General features: G+C 37.2%; 1 non-coding gene across 1 annotated transcript; it reads right to left on the bottom strand.

The window, feature by feature from the left end:
* Positions 1–8,997: 8,997 nt before the first annotated feature.
* LOC114380641 lies at positions 8,998–9,104 on the bottom strand. The gene has a single exon (XR_003659815.1). It is a non-coding gene; the product is annotated as a small nucleolar RNA R71 (small nucleolar RNA).
* Between the last annotated feature and the right edge of the window lie 260 nt (positions 9,105–9,364).

The raw sequence follows: 9,364 nt of genomic DNA, 5'->3' as shown, positions 1-9,364 counted from the left end.
TGATCTTGATTTTCTTAGATATATATAAAGTGTAGTTAATTTTCTTTTTTTAAGAAAACTAAGTAGGTCCGTCTTAGTAAATAAGTGAGATTTACGTATATCTGCTTATTTTTTAAAAGCAAAACTTTAGTAAGTCATAATTTTGATTTTTTAAAAATACATTTAATGTTTAACTTACTAAAATATCTTTTAAAAAAAATTAAAGAATAAATTACCCCGACAATTCCCGAAGGTTCATCAAATTCACCCGATACATTTATACCCCGACATGACCTCTCCCTAATAGTCTGGAAAACATTTTACCGGCATTTTTAATTGAGTGAAAAATATTATATCGTGTAGAAATGCTAAGGAGGTGGGGTAGGGCGGGGACGTGTTTGGTTCTTCCTATCTTCGGCCTCAAAAAAAAACACGGCATAGGAGTATAAAAGAGTCATTCTTATTAAATTTTATCGGATTTGGATATATCCATGGCTAATCCGTCACATCATTTTTATACTTTTAATTTTTTGATGTTTTTAATATATAATAAATTAAGTTATTAATTATATTTGAATTCAAACAAGATGTGATAAATAATAATAAATAACAAAGAAATTAAAGATAAACAATGAATAATTAAATTATATTTTTAGTTAAATGAATAATTTTAAGTTTGTTATTTAATTATTATTATCATAATTTTAATTTTTTAACTATAACTAGGTGTCCATAAATGACTTTAGACTAACCAACTAACTTCCTTCCCTATTGTTCTCTACTTCTATTTATAATTGCCTAGCTAATTATCTACTTTTAACAGCTTTTCGAGCAAGGCCTATGATAGAGCACAAATTGATAAACTACTAAAATATAACAATGAACACATAAATCACACAATATAGCAATACACTTGTTGGTAACCCAATTTAAGAATTCGGTAACTGAGCAAAAGTTACAAATTATAGATATGGAGTCCTTTGAATAAATTGATTGGTTGCGAAGGGCATTGGAGGTGTCGATATTGGGATGCTGATTAAGCATATGTATTGGGGTTATGGCCAAACAGAAGCCCAATTGGTGAGAAAAGGCTGTTGGCAGCTAAAGATAGGGATTGACAGGGACAAAGCTGAGTGGGACAGTTAGAGAATATACGATTCCTGAACTTTAGGAGCAAGGAAGAGTAGTGGGCGAAACTGGTTTCAGTGATAGGATCCCAATTTATCTGGATTGGTATGTTAGTCTAAAAATATTCAAAATTGTAATTGGAAAAGGACCTTAAACTCAAATTCTAATCCATTGTTAAGAAGAAGATTTCCCTTTCTTACATAAATTGCTTGAACATTATTTTGGAATCTTGTTGAAGCTTTTAGCTGATACCATCAGTTTGTTTTCACATGACAACAAAATTGGCATGCAGTGTGAATCTAGAGTAAGTGAATTGATAGGTCAACTCAAATCTAGAGTCAAGTTGCACCAATTTATCCATTTACTCTCTTGTAAGATTACGAGAGATATGGAGCCACAACAACAAAAAAACATGCATCAAGAAGACTACCGAAGGAATGACTTTAGGTATGCCAATGTTGCTAATGCCAACAACAGAGTCTATTCTTGCAATGTTGTTGTCCACTCTTGTAATTGCGTCTATTGCTGATACCACAATGGTGGCAACAAAAACGCCTGTTGTAATCACTACGTCATTCATTAGGCAACAAATTTATTTGGGCATCCATGATATAATGTACCAAGTCTCCAAACAGCTTGCTGATATCGTCAAACCCATGGTACACAACGGATATCATAATGCAAAGGAGTCAGAATAGTATTTGTCTAGAGCGGGAGAGAGTTCTTCTTCCTCTTTCGTGCAAGGTTGGAGACATAATGAAGATGCTTAATAGAGTTTGATGATAAGGATGATGCAAATCAATGGAGTGGATCCTTCTATTCTACCAGGTATGGTACAACTGAATTTGACAATGGGATGACCCCTAATAGGAAATCAAACTAGTCCAATTCAAGCAGTATCATCTCCTTTGGGACAACGTGGGCCAATTCAAGCTTCATTGATAACAATGGGTCAACCGAATATGGCACCTATGCCTAACATTCTGTTAGAGTTTGTGGTCTTAGTTCCTTTGTCCCACATCGCTTGATTTGTAAAAACTTGTGTCTCATTAGTGTTATATATAGAGACACCTTGTAAGCTTTTATATGTGCAAGTAATAAAAGTTCTCTTAGTGTAGCCGTGGACGTAGGCACATACATTGTGTGTTGAACCACATACATTTTCTCTCTTCTCCTTATTCCTTTCTCTTCTTATTGCTTTATACTAACAACTGGTATCAGAGCCTGGTTCGACTTGGTGACCGACTCAGACGAGTAAGATGGCAGCGCAGCGTGCCCCGCAGATGGAGCGACGGTGCTAGTACCGCAGGTGGCCAGAATGGCTATACTCGTGGATGATAAAGACTTCCGCTCGAGGGGGAGACTACCATGTGGAATAGACTCACACTTGAGGGGGAGATGTGTTGGGTTACAAGTGTGAGGTGAAGTCTCACATCGGGTAGAAGTGGAAAGGTTGAGCACCATATAAGTGAGGAGAAGACCCATAAACCTGAACCTTAAGGTTTTGGGTTATAGTGTGGTGTCAGGTTTCCTTATATGGTGACTTGTGGTCCACAGGTGTAAATCTCCCTGGCGTTTACTCCCTTCGAATTCCCCAACAACTGGTATCAAGAGCTTTTGGTTACTCCACGGGATTTCCTTAGTTTAAAGGAATTAGTGGGAGTCTTCTCAGTTTAGAGGAGGCAGTGGGAGCAATGACATTAGAAGAAGGGAAGGTGAAGATCGAGAAGTTCGATGGCAGAGATTTCAGCTTTTGGAAGATGCAGATAGAGGATTATCTATATCAGAAGAAGTTGTATCAGCCCTTATCAGAGATTAAGCCAGACGACATGAAGCAAGAAGAATGGAACTTGCTAGATCGACATGCTCTTGGCGTGATCAGATTGACATTAGCCAAGAACGTTGCATTCAACATCGTTAACGAGAAGACTACTACAGGCTTAATGAAGGCGTTATCAGATATGTACGAGAAGCCGTCGACAGCCAACAAAGTATACTTGATGCGCCGGTTGTTCAACCTCAAGATGGGAGAAGGTATCTCTGTAACTGATCATATTAATGAATTTAATACTATTCTTGCCCAGTTGGAATCAGTGCAAATTAAATTTGAGGATGAGGTGAAGGCATTGATTCTATTGTCATCACTACCAGATAGTTGGGTTGCAACTATTACTACAGTTAGTAGTTCTACAAGGGAGAACACATTAAAGCTTAGTGACATCTGTGACTTGATCTTAAGCGAAGATGTTCGCAAGAGAGATTCAGGAGAATCTTCCACTCATGTTTCCAATTCAGCATTGAATACTGAAGGTAGGGGAAGGACTACCCAGAAGGGTCAGAATGGTCGAGGCAGATCAAAGTCAAGAGGGAAAGGTCAGACAAAATTGCAAACATTACTTGCTGGAATTGTGACAAGAGAGGTCACTTTAGCAATCAGTGCAAGACACCAAAGAAGAACAAGTCTCACAAAAACAAGAAGCGCGATGATGATGAATTCGCAAATGCAGCAACTGATGAATTTGATGATGCATTAATTTGCAGTTTGGATAGTGATGTGCCATTATTTTCTCCTATTTCTTAAACCTTTGTGCACCATTTTAATTACTTATTAGTCTTAATTGTTAAATTAATTAGGCAATTTTATTATTTGGGCTTATTCAGCTAATTTGATATTTTTAATCTAATTTCAGGAATTAATGAAGCATTGAGCTTAATCCGGATTTTGGTTGTGGACTTAAAGAGGGAAAATAAAGCAACGTTTACCTTAGTTAATTTCGAATTAGGAGATTGCAATTTTATTTTTTTATGATGTTCAGTGATTATTTTGTTTTGGACCAGAATAATGTAATAGGGCCCAGTGACTCTGAGTGACCCTTATAAACAGTAGCCTTTGGATTCGTGTAAGGGGCTATTATGTTATTCTATTATTCAGAGCATAGAATTTTAGGGTTTTACGTTTTTAGCTTTGGATTACTGTTCACATTAAGGCATTTTTTCCATTTTTCTGCTTTCAATTGCAATTCCGTTTTCTTTGTTCCTTCTTCTGCTTTCATTTACGTTTTATGCCTTTAGCTTTATATACGTTACTGCTTCTAGTTTCATTTATGTTTTCTGCCTTTAGCTTCATTTACGTTTTTGTTTTTGTTGAGCTTATGGAAGGCTAAATTCCTAGTGTTGTTTCTCTCTGAGGATGAAGCGTAATTCTCTTTGAGGTTCTATTTTTAATGTTGCTCTCCTATCAGTTTTCCCTTCACCAATTAACCTACATGCGTTTTGTTAATCTGTGCACGCTTCGTGTTCGATTAATTGCCTCTGTGATTAAATTGTGTTCGTGCTTAATGAACAAGGGGTTAATTGGTGTATGTGTTTCTTAATCACATATTGACAGCCCTAAGTTGATTTTCGCTTAGTAAATTAAAATAGGGTTGGATTAAGTGGTTAACTGTTAGGGACGAATTCTTCATAACCTAGGACAAGAGAATGACTTCTGAATCAGAGGAAACAACACGTTTTTAATACTATTAATTTTGTATTCCAGTTTGCTTGTTCTTTAATTCACAAAACAAACACCCCCCCCCCCCAATTGTTACTGTTACTGCAAGTATATTATGAACATTTGGTTTATCATTGTTCGTTGGGAAATGACCTAGGATCACTTCCTAGTTACTACATTTTAATGTTTATTTGATTCGGGTACGACCTCGATCAAATTTGGTGTCGTTGCCGGGGAGCAGTGTCCAAAGGTTCATAATAGCTAGTGATTTGTGTTTTATGTTTAGTTGTTTTATGCTTTCTTGTTGTGTTAGTGTTGTTTAGTGTCTTGTTATTTTGTTTAGTGTGGTGTTTTGTTTTATTTTTTTTGTTCAGCGCTTCTCCTGTTTCAATTTTTGTGTTTTGCTGTGAATAGTGTTTTGCGACGGATTTAGCGACCACTGTTGCTGACCTGGAAAACAGAGTAGTAGTGCAAATCCATTAGTGACTGAATTAGTAACTGTTGCTGGCAATTTAATTGGCGATTTTTGTTTTGATAGTTAGGGTTGTTATTTTTGGCTGAATTTTGGTGTGGTAGGTTCTTTTGACTCATATTTTGTGTGAAAAATACCAGTAACACATGGTGTGGCCAAATTTGAGAGATTCAAAAAAATTAGAGAACTTGTGTTTATCAAAACTTCAAACGGCCATAACTTTTGCTCCGGGTATCAGAATGACTATTATTATATATGTATTTGGGGTAGAAAAATATTTCCCTTACCATGTTAACCCGCCAAAGGCTGGCTGAGGTCTCTAGCTAGCCAAAATAGCCTGTTTACTAGTTTTTTTCTTCAAGTTTTATTGTTTTATTTTTCTAAACTTTCCTTAGGTAGTTTCCATAGATAGGCTTTGAATTTTTGTCTGAAAATTTATGTGCTATCTTTTCATGATTTTAGGGTGTTTCTCACAAAATTTCAAGTCATTTGGATATCATTTGAGGGTAGTTGTAGTTCAAACCTACACTGTTACTTGCATAAGAAGACAACTAGTTGTGAATGCTGAATGTAGTGTATGACTAGAGGCAATGCATCTGACTTACAACCCTTTGATCCTGAGATAGATAGGACATTTCATAGATTAGTTAGGCATCATTTTGTACCTTTTGAGCATCCTGAGCATTCTGTTATTGGTGAGTCTGAGCATTTTGTGGTTGGTAATTTTGAACATCCTGATTTTAAACATTCTGAGAACACGGCACAACCTCCACCCCGTGAGAGGACTCTAAGGGAAATGGCTGCACTTGATTTCACCTATGAAAGCTTGTGCATCCAATACCCTAATGAGGATGTCCCATATGTTCTTAAAACTAGACTAATCCATTTGCTTCCAAAGTTGCATGGCCTTACAGGTGAAGACCCGCACAAACATCTGAAAGAATTCCATATTGTCTGCTCCACCATGAAACCCCCAGATGTCCAGGAGGATCACATATTTCTGAAGGTTTTTCCTCATTCTTTAGAGGGAGTGGCAAAGGACTGGCTATATTACCTTGCTCCAAGGTCCATCACGAGCTGGGATGACCTCAAGAGAGTATTCTTAGAAAAAAATTTCCCCGCTTCCAGGACCACGACCATCAGAAAGGATATTCCAGGGATTAGGCAACTCAGTGGAGAGAGCCTATATGAATACTGGGAGAGATTTAAAAAACTATGTGCCAGTTGCCCTCACCACCAGATTTCTGAGCAGCTTCTTCTCTAATATTTTTATAAAGGACTCAGTAACATGGAGAGAAGTATGATAGATGCTGTCAGTGGTGGAGCCCTTGGAGACATGACTGATGTGCCATCATTTTCTTCTATTTTCTAAACCCTTTTTGCACCATTTTAATTACTGATTGGTCTTAATTGTCAATTAATCAGACAGTTTTATTATTTGGGCTCATTTAGCTAATTTGATGTTTTTAATCTAATTTCAGGAATTAATGAAACATTGGGCTTAATCCGGATTTTGGTTATGGACTTGAAGAGGGCAAATAAAGTAGCGCTTACCTTAGTTAATTTCTAATTAGGAAATTTCGCAATTGTATGTTGTTCAGTGTTTATTTTGTTTTGGGCCAGAATATTGTAATAGGGCCCAGTGACTTTGAGTGACTCTTTTTAAATAGCATCCTTGGGATTTGTGAAGGCATTCTGTTATGCTATTCATTATTCAGAGCTTTTGTTTTAGGGTTTTCATTTTTCTGCTTAATGCTACTGTTCACGTAATGCAATTTTACGTTTTCTGTTTCGAATTACAATTTCGTTCTTGCTTCTTCTTCTACTCTCATTTACGTTTCTGTTTCATTTACGTTTTTGTTCATTTACGTTTTTGTTCATTTACGTTTCTGCTTCATGTTTCATTTGTGTTTTTTGTTTGAATCCATGGAAGGCTAGATTTTCTGGTGTTGTTTCCTTTTGAGGACGAAGCCCAACTCTCTTTGAGGTTTCGCTTGTAATGTGGTTCCGTGGCAGTTTTCCCTTCACCAGTTATCCCAAATTCGTGAATATTAATCAGTGCACGCTTCGTGTTCGATTAATTGCCTCTGAGCCTAATCTGCGTTCATGCTTAATGGACGAAGGGCTAACTGGTGTATGTGGTGCCTAATCACGTATTGACAACCCTAAGTTGATTTTCGCTTAGTAAATTAAAATAGGGTTGGATTAAGTGGTTGACTGTTAGGGACGAATTCTCCATAACCCAGGATAAGAGAATGGCTTCTGAATCAAAGGAAACAACCCGTTTTTAATATTAGTAATTTCGTATTCCAGTTTACTTGTTCTGCTCTTTAATCACAAAACAAACAAACCTCCCCCTCAATCGTTACTGTTACTGCAAGTATATTATGAAAATTTGGTTTGTCACTGCTTGTTGGGAAACGACCTAGGATCACATCCTAGTTACTGCATTTTCATGTTTATTTGATTCGGGTACGACCTCGATCAAATTTGGCGCTGTTGCCGGGGAGCAGTGTCCAAAGGTTCATAATAGCTAGCTAGTGTGTGTGTTTAATCCTTTCGTGTTTTATGATTAATTGTTAGTATTGTGTTAGTATATGTGTTAGTGTTGTTTAGTGTCCTGGTATTTTGTTTAATGTGTGTTCTGTTTCAGTTTTCCCATTAAGCATTTCCCCTGTTTCAGTCTTGGGTGTTTTGCTGTGAAGATTGTGCTTGCGGCAAAACAGAGTAGTAGTAGAAATCAATTAGAGACGAATTTTAGCGACCACCCATGCTGAATTATTTGAGATTTTTTGTTTTAGTAGCTAGGGTTGTTATTTTTGGCTGAATTTTTTTGTGGTAACTTCTTTTAATCCATATTTTGTGGGAAAAATAGCTAGAGCCTTTAGTTTGGTCAGATTTGAAAGTTCCAAAAAACTAGCAAATTTTGTGTTTGTCAGAACTTCAAACGGCCATAACTTTTGCTCCGGTTATCAGAATCGCAATTATTATATATGCATTTGGGGTAGAAAAAAATTTCCTATGTCGTGGGAGCCTGTCGTAGGCTGGCTGAGGTCTCCATCGTCCAAAAAAAGCGATTATGTCAAAAGTTTTTTATTTTTCAAGTTTTATTCACTTATTTTTCTTAACTTACCATTTTTAGCTTTCATAGTTAGACTTTGAATTTTTGTCTGAAATTTTTTGTGCTATCTTCTCATCATTTTATAAGGTTGCTCACAAAATTTCAAGTCATTTGGATATCATTTGAGGGTAGTTGTAGTTCAAACCTACACCTTTATTTACATGATAAAGCAACTAGTTGTGTGCATGCTGGATGTAGTGTATGACTAGAGGCAATCCATCTGACTTACAACCCTTTGATCCTGAGATAGATAGGACATTTCATAGATTAGTTAGGCATCATTTTATACCTTTTGATCATTCTGAGCTTTCCATTACTGGTGAATCTGTGCATTCTGTTATTGGTGATTTTGAACATCCTGATCTTGAGCATTATAATTTTGAGCATTCTGATTCTGAGCATTCTGATTTTGCACATTCTGAGAACATGGCACAACCTCCACCCCGTGAGAGGACTCTAAGGGAAATGGCTGCACCTGATTTCACCTACGAAAGCTTGTGCATCCAATACCCTGATGAGGATGTCCCATATGTTCTTAAAACTGGACTGATTCATTTGCTTCCAAAGTTTCATGGCCTTGCAGGTGAAGACCCGCACAAACATTTGAAAGAATTTCACATTGTCTGCTCCACGATGAAACCCCCAGATGTCCAAGAGGATCACGTATTTCTGAAGGCTTTTCCTCATTCATTAGAGGGAGTGGCAAAGGACTGGCTGTATTACCTTGCTCCAAGGTCCATCACGAGCTGGGATGACCTTAAGAGAGTATTCTTAGAGAAATTTTTCCCTGCTTCCAGGACCACAGCCATCAGAAAGGATATCTCAGGTATTAGACAACTCAGTGGAGAGAGCCTGTATGAGTACTGGGAGAGATTTAAGAAACTATGTGCCAGTTGCCCCCACCATCAGATTTCAGAACAGCTTCTTCTCCAATATTTTTATGAAGGACTCAGTAATATGGAGAGAAGTATGATAGATGCTGCCAGTGGTGGAGCCCTTGGAGACATGACTCCTACTGAAGCCAGAAATTTAATTGAGAAGATGGCTTCCAACTCCCAGCAGTTTAGCGCCAGAAATGATGCCATAGTCATTAGAGGAGTGCATGAGGTAGCTACAAACCCATCTGCATCATCTGAAACTAAGAAGCTTGAAGGAAAACTGGATGCATTGG

Source organism: Glycine soja, chromosome 12 (genome assembly GCF_004193775.1).
Source record: "Glycine soja cultivar W05 chromosome 12, ASM419377v2, whole genome shotgun sequence".
Taxonomy (NCBI): domain Eukaryota; kingdom Viridiplantae; phylum Streptophyta; class Magnoliopsida; order Fabales; family Fabaceae; genus Glycine; species Glycine soja.
This window is presented reverse-complemented; position numbering and strand designations above follow the sequence as displayed.